Source organism: Triticum urartu, chromosome 4 (genome assembly GCF_003073215.2).
Source record: "Triticum urartu cultivar G1812 chromosome 4, Tu2.1, whole genome shotgun sequence".
In the NCBI taxonomy this organism is placed as follows: Eukaryota; Viridiplantae; Streptophyta; class Magnoliopsida; order Poales; family Poaceae; genus Triticum; species Triticum urartu.
The window spans coordinates 256,960,371-256,983,041 of NC_053025.1; the positions used below are offsets into that span (position 1 = coordinate 256,960,371).

At 45.8% G+C, this 22,671-nt stretch overlaps 1 pseudogene; it reads left to right on the plus strand.

Annotated features, from left to right (window-relative positions):
- The window catches only part of LOC125554714, a 77,889-nt pseudogene that overhangs the window by 537 nt on the left and 54,681 nt on the right, over positions 1–22,671 (plus strand).

Sequence of the window (22,671 nt, forward strand, 5' to 3'; positions counted from 1 at the left end):
ACAAGAGAGAGGTTGTACCACCAAGGTGGATTATTCTTGGTCCGCTTTACGATCCATCTTGGTGAGATATGCCTCTCTGGCCTGCCGACTGAAAGTGTGTGTGTGTGGGGGGGGGGGTTGCTACTTCGCACTTTGCTAGGTGAACATCGGTTTGGGGGGGGGATGCATTCATGGCTTAGGATTCCCTTCGTGGCGACACGAGGGGGGGGGCTGCTAGCTACTTCGCACTTTGCTAGGTGAACCTCGGTTGGGGGGCCATGCATTCATAGCTTAGGATTCCCTTCGTGCCGACACGAGGGAAGGAGGGCTGCTATCTACTTCGCACTTTGCTAGGTGAACCTCGGTTGGGGGGGGCATGCATTCCCAGCTTACGATTCCCTTCTTGCCAACACAAGGGAGGGGGCTGCTAGCTACTTCGCACTTTGCTAGGTGAACCTCAGTTGGGGGGAGGGGGCCTACATTCAAAGCTTACGATTCCCTTCCTGCTGACACGAGGGGGGGTGGGGGAAAACAATACCATGTGCTTTGTGCGAGAGGTGCCACATCGAAGTTGCATTTGGTATTTGAAAATCAAACCACCCTTCTGATAAATAAATTTGGGCCACATGCAAGTGTGTTTATGTTCTGACCCTCTCCCGCGACATTTTTTGCCAAATTTATAAAAATTAGACAAGTCGGATGATGCAACAGACACGGTTCACTCAAACTAACCGTGTGCGATGCTGGTGCCCTTGTCACGCACACATCCGCATAGTACATTGGGCTCCACGAGGCCCCCCTCTCAAAAATATTTGCCCGCCTCGAGGGTTTTTCTGTTTCATAACACACGGTTGTTTTCTCTGGACCGTCTGCGATGTTTCTTCTTCCCAATCCTGCCTGCATCCCTAGAAAATATCAACCCACCTCGAGGGTTTTACTGTTTCATAACACACGGTTGTTATCGCCGGACCTTGTGTGATGTTTCTTTCTCCCAATCCCGCATGCATCCCGCGTCATTTCCTCAAACACCCCGCCTCCACACACACACAACACACACACACCAAAACCTCCTTGAGCGTACGCACACACACACACACACACCACCTCCCTCGCTCGAAACCCTAGCAAGACCCCCGCCGCCGCTGCAAGGCCTCCATTCTCAACATCTGCCGGTTTGCCCATGCAGCTTACCCACCGATCTCCATACCCCGGCTGCCCTGAGTTTCTTAGATGACGCCTGCCAAATGCCCCTTTTCCCACAAATCCCAATCCCCATCCCCACACCACACTCTAGAGCGTCGCAGCCTAAACCCGGCTACGCTTCCCCTGGAGCTCGAGGAACGACTGGCCCAAAAGAGGTGTATAGCGGTCTCTTCGCCCGATGTCGCCGAGGAAGCTGACGACCATTACTGGTGGCAGGCACTCAAGAAGTGGGCTAGAGTATACGGGCATGTCTCGGCCACCGGCTACCACATCTAGGTCATCGATAGTGACAGCCTGAGGCAGGCTATATCACAGGTTAAGTGGCCCACCCGCAACCCGTGGAGTTCAACCGCCGTCGATCTCATCCATGGCCCGCCGCTCATCTCCTCTACCTCGCTGTCAACAATTTGCCATTATACATCACCATCGAGCCCCTTTTGTCATTTCTCAAGGACACGTTATGCGATGCTGGCTTGGGATCCACAGCTTACAAGTCAGACCTCATCGACGGCGACCATGAGGAGGGCACCCTCTCCAGCTCTTCCAAGGGGAAAGAGCCCATCTGCTCTACTAAGGGGAAAGAGCCCATCTGCTCTTCCAAGGGGAAAGTGCCTGTCTGCGACATCAGGGAGGGCACCCTACAGCCGTGCTCTTCCAAGGGGAAGGAGCCCATCTGCCACAACATGGAGTGGATTCAGGGTCTGTCCTCTTCCCACAGGAATGAGCCCATCTGTGAAAAGTGAGGAAACCCATGATTTTTTTTGTTGTGCCTTTTCACAGGGGAAACCCATGATTTGTTTTGTCGAGTCCCTTTTGTAGTGTAGTGAGAATATGTCCAGTTTTAATTGCTATATCTTGTTGTTTGCAGTATGACTTGTTTATTTAAGTTGTTCACAATGTTATGCTCTATATGTAAAATTATTTATTGTGCAGTACATTTCATCAATCCAGTTTTAAACATACAGATAGGAATGCATATATTTGCTTGTTGTTAAGCCTGTTATAGCTAGCATATGCCTCTTTTAACATTTTTTGATTGTTTGGTTGTTTGTAGTTAGCATATGTCCTGTTTCAAATGCTATCTTTGGTTGTTCGTAGTATGCCTTGTTTATTCCAGTTATTCACAACATGATGTTCTATATGTGCAAGTATGAACTGTGCAGTTCAATTTCATCAGTCCCTGTTTCAACAATACCACTATGAATGACTACATTTGGTTGCTGCATCTTGTAGTTAACATGCCTTTCCATTTTTATTTAACAATAACTAGTGTACTTACATCGACACAATACCGGTTTGAATGACTATGTTTGCTTCTTGTTAAATGTTAGCCATGTTGCAGTTAGCACAACTTTCCACTTGTTTTGCTTTACCAGCGTGCTTAAACCTGCACACTGAAGCTATCTTTTGGAGATTATTTTGTCTGCCTTGGATAATTTTGGTTGATGTTTGGCCTGTTGTGCTTAACATTCTTCTCGATGTACCTACACAGGACAATTTTGGGAACGACTGCTGTTTTCCATCGAGGTTAGTTTCTTCCCATGGCTTATATCTGCTCATTGTTCAAGATATCGGTAGCTGGTACCATATAGGCCGGCGGCTGATAAGGGACTAATTGGTGAATCGGATTTTTAACTGAATATATGTGCAAGCCATTTATCGTTAGGTTAACTAGGGCCATATGTAATATATCTGAGGCTACATAGCAACATGCACTGTACTTAATGTCTAAATATGCAATCCTAGGCTACATAGCAACAAGGAAGAGTGTGACATTAATGTTCTAATGATGTCTAGATATACGTAGAAGAGTAGCAGCAACAACAACATGGCCCTGTTTGGATACTCAACTTAGCTAGAGGTTAGAGTTAGTTTCTAGCTCATAACTAACCCTGAACTAACTCCATCCAAAGAGTTGTTTGGATGGCAGGGTTAGATTGACAATAAATGCACTAGGAGAACTAGCTCCAATTAGCACCTCTTGGGTTGGATAGTTTTTTGGGTGGGTTATAGATGCAACTAGCTCAAACTAGCCCTCATGTCTAGATATACTTTTGGGCTATTTGAGCCCGAACTTGCTCAAACTAACTGTAACCCATGGATACAGCAACAGTTAATCAGCCGATAATTTGTAAGAATGCACTAAACTCCTTCTGTCCCATAATATAAGATGTTAATTTATCTAATATGTGAGTATATTGGATGTTATAAGATACTCCCTCCGTTCCTAAATATTTATCTTTTTAGAGATTTCAAATGGACTACCACATATGGATGTATATGTACATATTATAAAAGAGTGTTATACTACATCATTATGCAATTGTTGTTTAGCTTCTAATATTAACTTGGTGCTTTTAGGTGCATATGCCATTAGTAAAGATCCATGCTTCGACCCTTTCTGCGTAGGAGGCAATGAGATATCGATGAACCAGCATCAAGTGAGGAAGCTGATAAAGATTGTTAGTAAAATGGGTCCAAAGATGGCTATTAAACTATTTATTTACACTTTATCCAAGACAAGAGCGAACTACAAGATGGTAAGTAAGAACACTGCAACCTTCTTTGTACTGCCCATAATGAGGTGTGTTAGATGACAATGTCTGAATCTTTTTTCCTTTTCAGTGGTTGCCAAAGCAGTTTACTCAAGATTACCTCTAAAACAACATGATTGGTGGGCATGCAAAGGTTAAAGTATTTCTACCAGTACGCGATGATTATCTAGATGTTTTCATGAAGACCGTGAAGGATGGGCAGTCAGCCATCACAATGGGTTGGACTAGAGTCGTGTGTGCCTTCTGCATGGCGGAGGGCACAACATGGGTATTCCGCTTCACCTTGTTCAGCAACCAGAATGTATTTCGCCTCTTTCTTTACCATCTTTAATAGTACAAGTATACAACTGTGGTTCATCATTCTTTATTTGGTTCTTCTGTAATTCTTGAACATATGTACCTATGAATCGAACAATGAATTGGTTGTTTGAACCTGATGGATATGAATAAAGGTGTAGCATACATTCGAATTCAAATTCCAATCCGGTACAATTTGAAATAGCAGCAATTAAATTACGGTGAAATTACGCTCTCTAGGTTGTTACGGCACACACAGTTGGTAAAACATAAACGTTTGCCATATACACCATAATCCGAGACGGTTCACAGAGAGGAAACGTGTGGAAGCATGCACATAGTTGCCGTTTGCAAAGCGTGTGCGATGTCGGACAATATCACAAATAGTGCGGGCAAACTAAACGTTTTTTTTAGTTGCCTTATCGTACACGATTCGCAACCATGAATTGTTTCTGATGAAGTATGCATCGTAAACATTGCACCACATAATAGCGTGTGCGATAGTTGTCGTGTACGATGATTTTATGATGGTCCGACATTTTGTAATCCTGTCCGACACTCGTACAACAATTAGCTAATCTTCTTAACAGTGAACCGTTTGTGATGGGCCGCGCATCATAGACGTACCACCACAGAATAGCGACTGCGATGGCAACGCGAGCAGAAACGAGTAGGAGTACTGTAGGGTCCCTATCCCCGACGGTTTCTGGGTCGTGCGAGAAGGACCTCTTACCTCCCACACTCACTTGGCATTGGTTCCAAATGTCATCGCGGAAAGGGGTTAAAAACCTTTTGTATAGCACCGACGCATACTAGTGACATGGTGCAAGTTTCCTTCAAGATTGGCACCTACGAGGCCACCTTGGAGTGTGATGTGGTTCCAATGTTCGTGTGTCATCTTCTCTTGGGAAGACCTTGGCAATTCAACCGCGACGTCATCCACAATAGAAAAACAAACCACTGTAGCTTCAAGATGAAGGGAAAAGAGTATGTGCTACGACCTATGTCACCAAGCCAAGTGATCACCGACAAGCAAGCATCCACCCATCGTGGATAGACTAGTGAGAAAGTGAACAACCACAAAGAAAATGAGTGCCACAAGCCCAAAATGAGCGAATCTTCACCAAGAGAGAAAAACATAGTCCTCCTAGCCACCAAAAGCTAGATGAGAGAAGTGTGTGAGAACCCATTGAGTGTCATACAATATGTCCTACTATGCAAAGATGAGGTGGCAAGATCTAACCCTTCTAATCCTCTCCCTCTAGTGCTCTCTAACTTGTTGCAGGAATTCACGGATGTCTTCCCCGATGAGCTACCTCTGGGACTACCTCCTCTACCTGGCATTGAACACCAGATCGAACTCATCCCTGGCGCACCTCTTCCGAACAAGGTCCCATACCACATCAACCCCGAAGAAACTAAGGAGATCCAATGGAAAGTACAAAAACTCATCGAAAACGAACATGTAGGTGAAAGCTTAAGCCTTCGTGCTGTCCCGGTCAGTCTTGTGCCAGAAAGAGACGGTAGTTTTCACATGTGTTCCAATTGTAGACTCATCAATTCTATCACCATTCGTTATAGGCATCCCATTCCATGCCTTGATGATATGCTAGATGAGCTTAGCGCCACCATTTTCTCAAAAATTGATCTTAAAAGTAGCTATTATCAAATATGCATACAAGAAGGTGATGAATGGAAAACCGCTTTAAAACTAAATTCTGCTTGTACGAATGGTTAGTTATGCCTATGGGTTTATCGGAAGCTCCCAGTACTTTCTTGTGTGTCATGCATTATGTGCTTCGCCCATCACTACAAAAAAATATACTTCCTTGATGATACGTGTTTGACACATTAGGTCACATTTTCTGTCATGCATGTACGTCCATGACGATTTATGACAGAATCAAGATAGTCATACTTGTGATGTCGTAGAAGTGTTCCATGACATTACCAAAATTATCATCACGGAAGTGTCACATCCATGACGATAAATCACGCGTCATAGAAGTGTTTCCGTCAAGGGTGAGCGACACGTGGCATCCACCGTAACAGGTCACCGTTAAGCTATCGGGTCCAATTTTGGATCCGATAACCCGTTAACAGCCATGACCAATGGGGATTTTCCACGTGTTAAATTCTCATTGGCCATAGGAAACATGTGTTGTTGTTTTTTTTGACACGTGGCTCAGCCCAATAGAGGCCCATTTCGGTGAAAAGGCCGACCAGTTTGACTTGGTCAAAAGGTAACGGGCTGGCCCATGGAAAGTGTCGTGGGTTTGTCACGGAAGATGTCCTCATGAATGGACTTAGTCGTGGAGCCATCGCTACGGGTTAACTTAAAGGGGTTAAACCGGACAAGGGGACATGAGGGATTTTATACTAGTTTGGCCCCTTCGCTGAAGGTAAAAGCCTACGTCTAGTTGTGATTGGTATTGCTAGGGTTTCGATGACCTGGGAGTGAATCCGCTTTTCCTGGCTCTCCAGTAGTTGTCTGTTGTCCCTAAACCGCGGCCGGGTCGTCCCTTTATATACATAGGTTGACGCCCGCCGGTTTACAGAGTCCTAAGGCCGGATCATAAATGTGTCCGGCCCGGTCTCTATTCCTTTAACTTACAATACAAGTTACATGAAAGAGTCGGTTTACATCTACAGGCCTTAACCGGCCTTTGGGCCTTGGCCTTCGTAAAGCACCTCCATTCTCATGTCTTCATGGGCATCTATCTTCATGGAGCTAACCAGGCCACTCCTAGCTGGTTTACCTCCAGTAATCATATCCCCAACATTAGGCCCCAGATTGATTTGAACTTGTTCATGTCAATCTTCAATACTTAGAAAAATTCTTGCCTTGTCACCTTCATATAGATCTGGTAAACCGCCGTGATGTCATCCGTCAGATCCATAATAAACCTTCATGACGTCATCTACCCGTTGAAGCTGAGGATACCCTTCATTAATGAATATCCATCCATCGAGGCGACATCCTTATTAACTATCCATTTTGAGCTCCTCGATTCACGCACTTGTCGCTTATCGCTTCGCCTTATAAATAGGAACACGGGCCCTTCTCTTTTTTTCCCTTCGTCTCCTTCACTTATTCTTCCTCCTTGCGACGCCTCTGCACCTGAGCACCGCCGTCGTCACCGAGCTTCGCCTCCGTCTCTCTGCCGGCCGCTGCATGAACCTGGTTGCACCAGAGAACCGCGGCATACCTCCGCTACTTCAACAGCCACTGTAAGTCCCTTCCTTTCTCCGTTGTAGATCTACCTAGGGTTTCCTCGTTCGTCGAAGTTCATCGAGGCTCGGGCGCTGTTCTTCCCTGTTTCTTCTTAGTCCAAGGATAAAAACTTTATACTTGATGTATTCCACGTAATGGCTTATCTTCTGTTACCAAACCAAACCTTTACGCGCATAAAAACACTGATCTAGTCCTTTGTGAACTGCTTCAGGATCAATCTTTTAGGTCTAAATCCTTTTATTTTCCTGTCTTCTGGTAGATCCAAAATTTCCCTGCAACCTTATGAAATCTGTTTTTACCTTACTTAGTCATTTTTGCCTTAGATCTGTATCCTCTTTACCACCTAGGCGGTTTACGTTTGTAAAAGCAATCTATCATATACCATTAGTCCCCTGGTGAACCGGACAAGACTTTTACCTCTGTTGTTATACTCCGGTTTAACAGCATGTGCATACCTTTGTTCTGATATTGCCTTGTCATTCATCATTGTATCAGCCTCCATTTTGCGCAACTTACATACCTGTATGTTTTTATTCCGTCGCATCTTATGTATCACCATGAATGATTTGTAAAACGGTATTTCCTTTCAGCTTTTTGCTTGCAATGGCCAAACAGTTTTATGCTTGCAACTGGGCTCCTTCCCGGGTTACCGAAGAACAGCTTAACGGAATGGTCAGGATTGGTACCTTGTCCAAAAAGAATGAGATCCGGTGGCGAGTTCCTGGATCGGAGAATCCTCCTACCCCTAAGTAGGGTGAGGTAGTGGTATTTGTTGACCACATAGGCCGTGGTTTCAAACCGCCCGGGTCAAAGTTTTTTCGGGATGTACTTGCTAGTTTCCATCTCCACCCTCAAGATATTGGACATAACTTAGTATCCAATATATGCAACTTCCAAGTCTTCTGTGAAGTGTACCTACAGGAAGAACCAACTGTTGAGTTGTTCCGAGATTATTTTCCATCTGAACCGGCGCACTGAATTTGTAGACGGACCCAACACTGAACTTGGGGGTGTCTCAATTCAAAAAAGAAAAGAGGCCAAATTTCCTCATGCCGAGCTACATAGGCACCCCAAAGATTGGAACCAAACTTGGTTCTACTGTAAAGATACCTCCCCTGAAGACGAGAACCCTATGCCGGGCTACCGTGCCCACCGGCTCTCCAACACTCATCCACTACCGCAACGTCTAAGAGGTACGGAAGTGGCCTCATATGCCCCCCAACTTGCCAAGATCCGAGCCTTTATGGCCAACAGTTTATCAGGCGTCGACTTTGTGTGTTGCTGGATATCCTGGAGCATCTTGCCATTAATGCGCCGCTCTGGTTTAATGTGTGAGTACACTGGTGAAGTAGAAGACTCCGAACGTCACATCAACATTCAGTTAACTGATGAAGAAGTTACTGAGGGTGTCAAGAAGATTTTGAACGAATCAGAATCTGTCTGCTGCCAAACTGGCTTAAACCCCTTGTACACAAAAAACAAACCGCCTGCTGTAAGTACTATCCTTCCTTTTTACCTTTGACATCTTTTAAAACTGTTCAACCTGTGAATATCCTTCTGCTTTATTTACAAACAGGGTGATGATCCATTCTAGAAGAAGAAACCTGCAAAGAAAGTGACAAAGCCCTCCCGCCCCAAAACTAAAACCATCAAGAAAACCTCAAAGCGGAAGGCAACTGAACGTATCAGCATGGAACTGGATGACGATACGGATGGACGGGAAGTTGAGGTAGAAGTTGATTCACTTGGTTCCCTATTTTTGCATCTCATTAACAATGATATTTATCAGGAGGGCGCGGAAGGCAGCCAAGCCGATGATGTAGAGGTAATTGTCCTTTCCTCCGGTTCAGACTCTCTGCCAATACAAAAAATCCGTCAAGCGATCCGGAAAGTAAGCTTTTCACATCCTCTTGCTCACTTGGATCCAACATTTATTTTGAAGAAGTAGCAGCACGAGGCTCGCCGTACAACCTGACATAGTGGCCAAAAGGTCACCTCGACCGGTTTACCTGACACCCTGATTCGAAAGCGCCGATCTGAGGTATCACCTCCTTCTGACAATTCTTACCCCAAGGTAGGTTATTTCCGACAACCTCTTAATCTGCCCAACTCAAATTATCAGGTGACACCTCCCTCATCATCTGGCGAGTCAACAGCAACCCAACTCCCTCCTCTCAAAACTATAGCTGGGTAAGTACTTAAACCCCTTCTTTGAATGTTTTCATACCTTGTATACTATGCTTAATTTTCACATCTTTTTTTGTTTTGTAGAGACAAAGCCAGACCTAGCAAAAAAGCTCGGGTGAACAATCCGTCTGAAGACCAGCTGGTTCTTGAACAGGAGCAAACAGGTGAACCGGACCAAACTAGTGAACCGGAGGGTCCCAATCCTGAAGTCACCTTTGATGAGCCACCCCCTCAAGATCACAATATCAGTGAACAACCAGAAGCTGATACTGCTGTGCCTGATACTGAATCGGCAGATCCAATCCAGGCTAGTCCAGTGAGAGCTACTAAAACTCCATCAACTCCAGACAAAGCAGCTGGAGATAAAGAAGGTGAGGTTACCATTACTGGTATTGGTCACACCTCTCCTGGCCATCCTATAATCTTGGCCCAACATAGCGCCAACGAAGAGCGTGCTGCCATGGAAAAAGGCAAATGGAGCACTGACTTGTCAAGCTATGCTCATTTCAGTGCTCGAGAACTCCACTCCGTTTTTCTAAAACGTCTGCACTCAAACCGTGACTATGAAGCCGATTTGGTGAACCTGATGAAAGAACGCTATGAGGTATTTTCATTACCTTTCCTTTCTTGATTTCAAAGTATAAACATCAGCCCAAGTAGCCCCCAAGGGCCGGTTTAGCTTTTTATGAGGTAAACCGGGTCTTTGTAATATCTTAATCCTTGCATGCTGATCCTCCATATGTGAAATCATCGTTTAGAAAAAAACCGGTACTTTATCATTGTACTCATGTAGTGTTCATCGGTGTAGCCCCCAAGGGCCGGTTTAGCTTTGCAAGGTAAACCGGGTCTTTAATCAACGCGTCAGATTTGAACAGATGTACATTAGCCCCCAAGTGTTAAGGATAATGCTTGCATTGTACTTGAGACTTGTGAAAAATATGTTGATGAGAAAGCAAATAGGCATTAGCCCCCAAGTACAAAGTGTATAACTTGTTATACGCTTGGTACTTAGAAAATTCACATCTCATTGTTGATATATCTTCGCCTTTGCAGGCCGAGCTGAGTAAAAGGGATGCTCAAACCGCTGATCTTCAAGAGAACGTAAAGTCTCAACAAGCAGAGGCTTCTAAAGCCAAAGTGGAGCTGACCAATGCCTTGGCAGCTATGGAGAAGTTGAAAGAGACCTTCAACAAGGAGCATGCTGACTGGGAAACAGAAAAGGCCAGTTTGATAAAAAAGGCCGAGGACGCAGATGCAGCCCTGAAACCTGTAGTGGAAGAACTGTCTGGCTTAAAGCGGCAGATTGACGCCATGACATCTGCTGTATTTGGTAAGTGCTCTCTCGTGCAGTTTGTCTAATCATAAGATTTTATCAATGGCCGGTTTACTGATGTTGTACCATGACTGGGACCCGCATTGCTCATCTGGGCTCTGACACGCGGATGAAGCTTAAAGCGGCGTACTCCTTGATGGAACAGCTATACTCTGGATCCCAGCATGCTATTTGCACTTCAGCGTATAACAAGCCGGCGCCATCATTGATAAAGGAAACACTTGAGAAGCTGGCCATGCTACCTGCCCGGATCACCAAACTGAAGAAATCAGCTGCAAGATCAGGAGCGCTGACCGTGCTAATCCGGGCCAAGGCATGGATTCCGGATCTTGAACCCGCAGATATCATCAAAGGATATCCTGGCGTGAAAGAGGACGGCTCAGACTTCAATAATGATGATCTGTGTAGGCTAACAAAGGAGATGCGGCCAATAGCAAGCAAACTGGCGGAGGACACTGATTTATCTCACTTCCAACCGGTTTACGATGCTGAGGGAAAGAGACAACCCGCTGTGATCCATGATGTTGAAGAGCTTGTGCCTTCAATCTGTAAGCATACTTACGCTCCTGACATTGACCCCTCCAGCCTTATCCATGAAGAGGCCATGTTTCAAGCTTTAACCGGAATCGATTGGTCAACGGTTGATTTCCAGCGTCTAGGGAGGGATGAAGAGGATGTGACTGCACACGATGACCCTCAATTGTCAAGCCGTCCCGATGAAGCATCCTAGACCGGCGACCAGTTTACCAGCTACAGTCTGCCACTGCTTGAAAACAATTATTCAATTTGGGCCGTTTTGAAGCTCCTTGCAATAGGATAGCCGAAACAGCTTTATCTGCCATGCCATCGAGCATGCTTGTGTTGCTTGATATTTTGAAAGCTTGTTCCACTTTTGGGATCTATTTATGCATATTCCATTATACTTTGTATTCTTACATATAAGAACTTGAAGGCGTCCTAGTGGTTTACCACTGGACGGGTCATGATGCCCAAAAAATATATACATAACTTGGATGGATAACCAAGATTTATATTAACTAGATAAAATAAATAATATCTATGACATACCTCGTTGGCTGACCAACTGCTTGTATGGTAAAGGTGAAAAAACACCAATCCGGAGTGTTGTTAACTCCTTGCCCTCTTGCCGGTTCATATAGAAACCATATTGGGCTATAATAGCCGCATAATGCTGGTGACATCTAGTCAAAAACCAGACCTAAAGAATATACTACCGATTTAAAACTGATAATGTACTGACAACTAAGCGTTGAAAGTCATGCCGGGTTGTAACGAACACCGGTTTATCAGAAAATATTTATAAATACCTTATCATAAAAAACATCAAAGACAAGAAATATGCAAGGCTTTTCATGGGCTGCCAGGCCCTAAATCGAGGCTTTTCATGGGCTGCCAGGCCACAGAGTTAATCCATTTTGCAAAGCCTTTGAAGATGGACCTCAATCTTTAACCAATCACCATTTTAACTTTGACAAGTTCAGGGTCCATGGGATTGACTTGTCAAACGTTCGATGGGTCATACCAGGTTTACCTGGACGGAGTGGCTTACTTAAAGAGGCAGGATAACCCGGGGTTTTAGGTGAATACACCTGGCTTCCAAGCCTGGCTTGATAGCCTATTACAAGGGTGCAAGCTCGTTGTTCTTTGAGAAGCAAGGAGCCCCCAGGTAATATTTGAGCTTGTGCTTAGTGGTTACCTATGTTTGAGCTGTGCTTAATGCAACAGAGTCTCTTTGGTTCCACATAATTTCTTTTTGGCTTGAAGCCTATCAAGAGGTGTAGCTATGGTGTAAAGACAACCAAGCCACCTAGTGATATCCCTTTTTGGTGTTAAACCAATCAAGAGGTGTAGCTATGGTTCGGATATGACCAAGCCCCTAGTGATTTTCTTTATATCTGTGTGGCCATATAGGCCGGGTTAATAAAACGCCGCTTTGTTAGTAGAAGCTCCTGTAGGCTCACACATGATGTAAAAAGAACAGAGACCCCGCTTTATTCGAGGCTTCGGTTTATTATATAATATATACATTGTCATAAGTATGTACATAAGAAGAGCCTGTGGCTCAAGTATAGTAAGGCCGAAGAAGAGCTATATTCCAAGGCCACTTGGTCTCCTCCTCTGATTTACGTGAGTCTTTGTGCTCTCGAACATCAATGAGGTAGTATGACCCGTTGTGCAGTTTTTGCTGACCACAAAAGGTCCTTCACAAGGTGGGGATAAATTGTGCATATCAGTTTGATCCTGAATGAGCCAGAGTACCAGATCGCCCTCTTGAAAAGTTCTGGTCTTAACCTGGCGGCTGTGATAACGTCGGAGATCTTGTTGATAAATCGCCGAACGTGCTGCTGCAAGATCACGCTCCTCATCTAGCAGGTCCAGTGAGTCCTGACGTGCCTTTTCATTGTCAGCTTCAACATAAGCCGCCACACGGGGCGAGTCGTGACGTATATCACTAGGAAGAACCGCCTTTGCTCCATAAACCATGAAGAAAGGCGTGTAACCCGTAGATCTGTTAGGTGTGGTGTTGATGCTCCATAACACAGAAGGTAACTCCTGCACCCAACAACCTGGTGTCCTCTTTAAAGGAACCATAAGTCGTGGTTTAATTCCTCTCAAAATTTCTTGATTTGCCCTCTCTGCCTGACCATTAGACTGGGGGTGAGCCACTGATGCTACATCAAGCCGGATGTGCTCTCGTAGGCAAAATTCCTCCATCTCACCCTTTGACAGATTAGTACCATTGTCAATTATAATACTATGTCTGAAACCAAACCGGAATATCACCTCTTTGAAGAATTGAACCGTCGTGGCTGCATCACACTTACTGACTGGCTCTGCTTCCACCCACTTGGTGAACTTGTCCACTTCCACTAATAGGTGAGTCTTTTTTGTCCTTGGATCTCTTAAAGGGTCCAACCATATCAAGCCCCCAAGTTGCAAATTGCCAAGTTATTGGAATCATCCTGAACTCCTGAGCCAGAACATAAGCGCCGTGCAAATTTTTGACAGCTGTCACACCTTTTGACTAAATCCTCAGCATCAGCATGGGCTGTCTACCAATAGAAACCGTGACGAAATGCCTTAGCCACCAAGGTTTTTGAACCGGCATGGTGACCACAATCTCCTTCGTGGATTTCTCGCAAAATCTCACAACCCTCTTGAGGATATACACAACGCTGAATTGCCCCTATGACGCTGTAACAATGTAACTCCCCATTGATTATGGTCATTGACTTGGAACGTTGGATTATCTGCTGGGCCAAGGTTTCATCCTCAGGTAACTCGCCCCGGTTCATGTAAACCAAGTACGGGACTGTCCAATCCGGTATAACATGCAAAGCTGCCACCAATTGGGGCTCCGGGTCAGGAATAGCCAACTCCTCCTCTATTGGTATCTTAACCGACGGATTGAGTAGGACGTCGAGGAAAACATTAGGTGGGACCGGTTTACGTTGGGAGCCAAGGCGACTTAAAGCGTCTGCCGCTTCATTCTTTCGCCAGTCTATATGGTCAACTTGATAACCCTTGAAATGACCAGCCACTATGTCCACCTCTCGTCGATACACAGCCATGAGTGGGTCCTTAGAATCCCAAGTGCCAGATACCTATTGAGCCACCAGGTGCGAGTCACCGAAGCACTTAACCCGGTTTAAGTTCATCTCCTTAGCCACCCGAAGACCGTGGAGTAAGGCCTCGTACTCAGCTGCATTGTTAGTACAAGGGAACATTAAGCGAAGAACATAACAAAACTTTTCACCTCGTGGGGAAGTTAATATAACTCCAGCCCCCGAGCCCTCCAATTGCTTGGACCCATCAAAGTGAATAGTCCAATACGTGTTATCTGGCTTTTCCTCCGGTGCCTGCAACTCTGCCCAATCATTGATGAAGTCCACAAGTGCTTGAGATTTGATTGCTGTGCGAGGTGTATACTTGAGCCCGTGAGGTCCAAGCTCGATAGCCCACTTGGCAATTTGGCCAGTTGCTTCTCTGTTTTGAATGATATCTCCCACAGGGGCTGAGCTGACTACTGTGATAGGATGACCCTAAAAGTAATGTTTGAGATTCTGGCTAGCCATAAACACCCCATACATCAGCTTCTGCCAATGTGGATACCTCTGCTTTGATTCGATAAGCACCTCACTAATATAATAAACCGGCCGTTGAACCAGATATTCCTTTCCAGCCTCCTTGTGCTCCACAACAATAGACACGCTAACAGCCCTGGCATTAGCAGCCACATACAACAGTAAGGGCTCTTTATCGACTGGAGCTGCAAGCACAGGCGGTTCAGCTAACTGCCTCTTCAGATCCTCAAACGCTTTATCAGCCGCATCGCTCCAGACAAAGTCATCTGTTTTCTTTAACATCTGGTATAAAGGTATAGCTTTCTCCCCGAGACGACTGATAAACCGGCTCAAAGCCGTAATCCGACCGGCTAAACGTTGGACGTCATTGATACATGCCGGTTTAGCCAAAGACGTGATTGCTGAATTTTTTTTCCGGATTAGCCTCAATGCCCCTGTTTGATACCAGAAAGCCCAAGAGTTTGCCTGTCGGGACACCAAAGACACATTTGTCCGGATTGAGCATCATGTTGTAAACCCGGAGGTTGTCAAAGGTTTCTCTCAAGTCATCTATCAATGTTTCCTCCTCCCTGGACTTTATCACGATATCATCCACATATGCATGAACATTGCGCCCAATCTTCTTATGAAGACAATTCTGAACACAATGTTGATAAGTCGCGTGGGCACTCTTGAGCCCGAAGGGCATGGAGACATAGTAGAAGGCTCCAAAGGGAGTTATAAAAGATGTCTTCTCCTGGTCCTTAACTGCCATTTTGATCTAATGATAACCAGAATAAGCATCCAAAACACACAAGCGGTCACAACCCGTCGTAGCATCAATAATCTGATCAATATGAGGGAGGGCAAAGGGATCTACTGGGCAAGTCTTGTTCAAGTTTGTGTAGTCCACACACATACGCCAAGTGTCGTTTTTCTTGAGAACCAGCACTGGATTAGCCAACCACTCCGGGTGAAATACCTCCACGATAAACCCTGCGGCCAACAACTGAGCTACCTCTTCACCAATAGCCTTGCGCCTTTCTTCGTTGAAGCGGCGGAGAAACTGTCTGACCGGTTTACACTTAGGATCTATGTTAAGTGTGTGCTCAGCGAGTTCCCTCGGTACACCTGGCATGTAAGAAGGCTTCCATGCAAAGATGTCCCGGTTCTCACGGATGAACTCGATGAGCATGCTTTCCTATTTGGGATCCAGGTTATCGCTGATGCTGAACTGCTTCGACGAATTGCCAGGAACAAAATCAACCATTTTAGTGTCTATGGTCGATTTAAACTTCAACACCGGATCATGCTCCATAGTTGGCTTTTTCAAAGAAGTCATGTCTGCCGGATCAACCTTGTCTTTGTAAAACTTCAGCTCTTCCATGGCATAAACCGACTCAGCGTATGCCGCATCACCTTCCTCACATTCCAAAGCGATCTTCCTGCTCCCATGTACTGTGATGGTCCCCTTATGACCTGGCATCTTAAGCTGCAGATAAACATAACACGGCCTCGCCATGAACTTGGCATAAGCCGGACGCCCAAACAGAGCGTGATACGGACTCTTGATTTTCACCACCTCAAAATTCAATGTTTCTGACCTTGAATCATGATCATCTCAAAAGGCCACCTCTAGGGCTATCTTGCCCACTGGATATGCAGATTTACTGGGCACCACACCATGAAAAACGGTGTTTGACAGTTTAAGATTCTTATCTGTCAACCCCATACGGCAGAAGGTGTCATAGTAGAGAATATTGATACTGCTTCCCCCATCCATGAGCACTTTGGAGAACTTATACCCCCCAACTTGAGGTGCCACCATTAAAGCCAGATGACCCGGATTATCAACCCAGGGTGGGTGATCCTCTCTACTCCATAAAATGGGTTGCTCAGACCAGCGCAAATATTGAGGCACTGCCGGTTCAATAGAGTTCACGGCCCTCTTGTGAAGCTTCTGATCGCGCTTACACAAGCTAGTGGTGAAGACAGGATACTGCCCACTATTCAACTGCTTCGGATTGCTCTGATAACCCGACTGCCGCTGCTGCTGATTCCCTTGATGGTTATAACCTCCCTAGTTGCCCTGGTTCCCTTGGTTGCTATATCCGGTTTGATTGCCTTGAAATCCTGAATCAGAGCTACCGCCTCCATAACCTGGCCCATGAAAACCACCTCCTGAACCGCTGAATGGGCCATTGTTGTACTGAAACATATTGGAGTTCTTGAATTCTCGCATGATATAACAATCCTTCCAAAGATGTGAAGCTGGCCTCTCCTTTGATCCATGCTTTGGACAAGGTTGATTTAGCAGGCGCTCCAGATTGGGGCCTGAACCTCCACCCTTCTGGGGTTGTTTACCCTTACGATGCTGACCGCTATCCTGAGCATTGGTGTTAGCCACAAAGTCCAAACTATTGTCTGCCTTGCGCTTACCATTGTTCCCATGACCTGCCGGTTATGCTGTTGTCCCTTGGTGTTGCCGTTCTTCTTCCTTTTCCCCGGTTTGTCCTCCTCTGACTCAGGGTCCTTAGTATTATCTGAATCGACATATTTAACCAAAGAGGCCATAAGCGTTGCCATATCATTGCAGTGCCATTTGAGCCTTCCTAACTTCTGTTTTAGCGGTAGAAACCGGCAATTGCCCTCCAACGTTAACACTGCTGTGTCCGCATTGATGCGATCTGATGAATGCAGAATAGCTGAGACCCGCTTCACCCAATGGGTTGTAGACTCCCCATCATCTTGAACACAAGCGGCGAGGTCCACAATGACATAGGCTGCTTACAAGTATCCTTAAAATTTTGGATAGATTGGTGTTTTAACTCGGCCCATGATCCGACAGAGTTAACTGGTAAGCTCTTTAACCAAGTATGAGATGTTCCCTCCAACATCATGGTGAAATATTTAGTGCACACTGCTTCATCCACATCTAACATCTCCATTGCCATCTCATAACTTTCAACCCATGACTCTGGTTGCAAATCTGCGGTGTAATTGGGCACCTTACGAGGGCCTTTAAAATCCTTGGGCAGTCGCACATTACGTAAAGCGGGGGTGAGACACAGCACCCGTAAGGAACTGAAGACCACACCTGGCTCCACTGAAGCGGTAGGGCGAACCGGAGTAGGTTGGCGAGCTGCATGCAAAGCTGCTAACTCGGCCTCTCGACGTGCACGACCATGATCCACCACATCCTGCGCATTAGCACCTCCACCTGCCGGGTTGTGCCCCCGCGGCGAGTTATGGTGACGTGCACTGCTTGATACAGCCGATTCATCCTCAACGTGCCTACTGTAGCTCTGGCTTGGACGGGGGGTGGAATGAATCCTCTCGCGACTATGCGAATAAGCCTGCTGCTGGTTTAAAGTTGTTTGAAGGAGCTCTCTGACTCGCCATGTCTCAATCGCAACTGGTGACTCACCGTCGGTCGGGAGGGCTGCCAATCGTGAAGCGGCAGCCACAATGTTGTCCAACGGGTTGGAGTAATGCCCCGGGGGCGTCGGAACATACTGTGGCACAATGTTGTTCTGACGAGGCGGGTCCATCGTGCGTGGCTGAACCGGTGCTCCTGTTCCCGGCGCCTCCCTCCGGTTTAGCACTGGCTGGTTACTGCTTCTCGCTCCTGGCGTGTTGAAGTGATTTCTTAGCTCATAACTCGGCGGGAGGTGCGACCAATATCTTCTCCTCATGACATCATCTGAAGCATTCTGGTCCAACCTAAGTCGGTAGGCCTGAGCTTCCAACTCGGCCTATTCTGTAGCCATCCTGGCGTTCTCTGCCGCCAAGTCCGCTTTAGCCTGAGTTATCTGGTCTTTCACCTTTGCAATCTCCGCATTGTGCTGATCCCGGGCTGCGGCGTCGACCTCTGCTGCCATCAACATTGCCAAAGCGTCGAACAAATCAGACAAAACATGAGCTGGAGGCGGCGCAGAGCCCCCTGCCCTTGCTGGCGTTGCTGTTGCTGAACCGGAGAGTATTGCCGCGGCGGTAGAGGAGTGATGCACTGGTTATGTACTGGCCATGAAAACAGTGACCAGGTTTGGTAGATCGAGGGGGTCCGGAATACTGTTGCCGTCGGAACCTCCGCTAATCTGGCCATCCTGCAACTAATACAATGATTCGGTCTTTCCAGTTGAAGAATCATCATCAGAACAAACAACAGTTTCTCCATCAGATGCCGGTCCGTCCTCATATTCCGCCCCATGGATGACACCTACGAAAACATGCCTCGCTGCGGACTGAACCGGAGAAGGGCTTGCACGCTGAGCCATCTCGATGATGTCGGTGCAGGTGTCCGGCTCAGGGCCCAGTTCGCCGATCTTGCCGATGAAGACGTGAATCCCACCAAAGGGGACCCGGTACCCGTATTCAATCGAACCAGCCTCGCGACCCCATCCTGCGTCATCGATGTAGAGCTTGCCACGACGACTCTTCTCATCCGGCCCACAACGTATCCCTTGAGTCCATCAAAGCTGCCCTTCAAGAACTCGAAACCATCGTGCGATAGCCCCACGGTGGGCGCCAACCGTCGTGGGTTTGTCACGGTAGATGTCCTCGTGAAAGGACTTAGTCATGGAGCCATCGCTACGGGTTAACTTAAAGGGGTTAAATCGGACAAGGGGACAAGAGGGATTTTATACTAGTTCGGCCCCTTCGTTGAAGGTAAAAGCCTACGTGTAGTTGTGATTGGTATTGCTAGGGTTTCGATGACCAGGGAGTGAATCCGCTTTGCCAGGCTCTCTAGTAGTTGTCTGTTGTCCCTAAACCGCGGCCGGGGTGTCCCTTTATATACATAGATTGACGCCTGCCGGTTTACAGAGTACTGAGGCCGGATCATAAATGTGTCCTGCTCGGTCTTTATTCCTTTAACTTACAGTACAAGTTACATGAAAGAGTCGGTTTACATCTACAGGCCTTAACCCGCCTTTGGGCCTTCGTAAGGCACCACCATCCTCACGTCTTCATGGGCTTCTATCTTCATGGAGCTAACCCGGCCACTCCTGGACGGTTTACCTCTAGTAATCATATCCCCAACAGAAAGCCTATTAACGGCCTGTTCGTATATCGCCCATGTACGGCCCGCTACGTCTTGGCCCATTACAGCCTATCGGAATTAAGCCTAGTATCTTCATCTGGGCCGTCCTATGTGATTCCAGCCCGTTATTACTTCCGGCCCATGTATGGCCCATGATGTCTTTCGGCCCATATGAGGCCCTTCGTAACTCCAGGCCCAATAAAGGCCCGAGATGAAACTGGCCCATAATTAACAGTGTATCGCTTAATACCCATTAACGGCCCATTATTCCGTCGGCCGTTTCCAGCCCATGTTAACTTCCAGCCTTCTAAGGGCCCATTTATTCTTGGGACCATTTCTAGAATTCAGTTAGTTACGCTTTGTTACTGGCCTATTCCGTTTGTGGACCAAATTTAGCCCATGGTTACATTCGGCCCATTTGTGGCCCATTAACCCATTGAGCTATTTTCATAGCGTTATCAAATATGGCCTATTAACGGCCCATTATGGTCAACGAATAGTACGACGCATGTTTAGTGAAATTATTATATGCCCTGTACAAGGCCCATGGATCCTACAGCCCGTAGAAGACCAATGGACCATACGGCCCGTAGAAGTCCCATGGATCATATGGTCCGTAGAAAGTTTATGGATCCTATGGCCCGTAGAAGGCCCGTGGATCCTATGGCCCGTAGTTGTCCCATGGCTACAACAGTCCGTGTGTTGGCATGATTATTGTGGCCTAGTTACCAAAAATAGTTTATTGTGGCCACTAGAAAAACACGGAAAAAGAACTGCAGTGACTACAGGCAAACAACTAAACAAGACAATAAGGAAATAAATAAGCAAGCAACTAACGCTAGCCTATTACAGCTATTACACATATTACATCCACATCAAAGTTCGCCACCCGTGCAAATATAGGGAACAAAGCAACATATTACATACACTGGCCGTCAAAATTGGCCACCAGTGTAAATAAACGCGGCAGCAAAACAAGAGCATAACTGAAACAACTTCAGAAAAGCTCCAGAAACATTATCTTGGGTATCCACCATGCTGGCAATAAGCTTAGCAAGCTTATTAGCTTTGTCCTATTTGGCACTAAAATCCTCCAACGCTTGCTGTTGCACCAGAAAGTATGCATCCGAATGATCCAGGGACTTCCCCAGTCCTTCGACTTCTTGTCGCAGCACAACTGATCGATGTCTTTCGGCTTGTAGTTGAGACTGAAGAAACCGAACTTATTCAAACAGTGAGTTTGAATAGCTTGTGCAAGCGGTAGTGGCCAGTAACTTGAACACTAAACCAAGACAGGACTTTGCGGTTGTCTCACTGTCTTCAAGATAGTCCATAGCTGTTTTATCAGCTTTGTTGGAGACCAACAAGGATATCTCACTATCCTGAACCTTATCTGCATTACTTCCTTTACCATTGCTTAATAAGGCACTCTTCCCCAATATTCTGTCAGCATTCTAAAAGAAGAAACAAGCAGAGACATAACATGTTTAGCATGTACTAGTATATGAAACTTATTTCGGTGAACCAGTTCATTAGTAAGGTGGACAGGATTAAACTACCAAGTCTTCTATTGCCAAGTAATAGTACGTAATAAAGGCATCAAACAAACATATATCTATGTCCGATGGTCACTGCATTGTCGTGCCAAATCACAATAGAGACATGGTTCAAATCATATCAGTTCAAGACAAAGCAGAAGTGAAAGAATACAAAGCGTGGGAAACTACATGGCACAACAAGATTTTAGATGGGTACCACGGGTCTACATGTACAACAACACTATTGTCTCTGTTGTGATGCTAGTAATGTGCATGATATGAGAAGTCAACTGTATACACAATTGAAATTGAAATCAACAGAGTTATTGATAAGAGCAAACCTATTAAAGAAACATGCGTGAATATACCTGTTGTGCCATAGGAGTTTCTATTGGGTCCTTCAATTTAAAAATAAGTTTCTGTGAGTAAATACAGTGATACAAGAGCAAAGAAGTATGCACGATAGTAATGGAATCTTAAATTAGAACAGTTGTTCTTCATGTTTAAGCACTTGTTCTACACGAATAGAGTATAGTAAGACACAAGAAACAGTACTTAAAAATGAGCTCATAGACCTTACCACATTCTTGGTTCGGGACCAGTACAGAACAAGGTGTTCCCAGTCATCGTACAGTAAATGTGTCTCAGGAGAACGTAAGGGAATTTGATGAGTTCCTTTTCCAGTGAAGTATGTTTTCTTTAGGTAATTCCGATACTGCCACCAAGCATTCTTGAAGATAGCAGAGGTATTAGCACAGGTTACCTCATCCTGAGTTTCCAAATTGGTCCTTCTTTATAGAGAAAAATGAGAAAATTTGCTGTATTATAACCATCATGGAGGTAGAATGTATGGGACAAAGCAAAGTAATTGCCATGAATAACACATTACTTACACATAACTCCTGGACAAACACCTGCAACTGGCATTTTCCTTCATCTTAAGTATAATATTTATAAGATGGGTAGATACGCACATAGGATTTAACAACATGAGATGCGATAGATGCTAAACTACGATTGGCTGGTTGTGCTTCCTCCACAGGAATAGGCGTACTAACTAGTGGAGTTGGGGTTCGCCGTGGTAGTACGGGCCCTTTGGCACTGCAGCTGCCTTACTAACTGCTCTTGCTTGGGAGCTCTATGCTGGAGATGGTGTTGTGTCAACAGGAACTGGGTTACTATCTGCTGGGTTGGGGTTAGATTGGGTGAAGTGGGTTC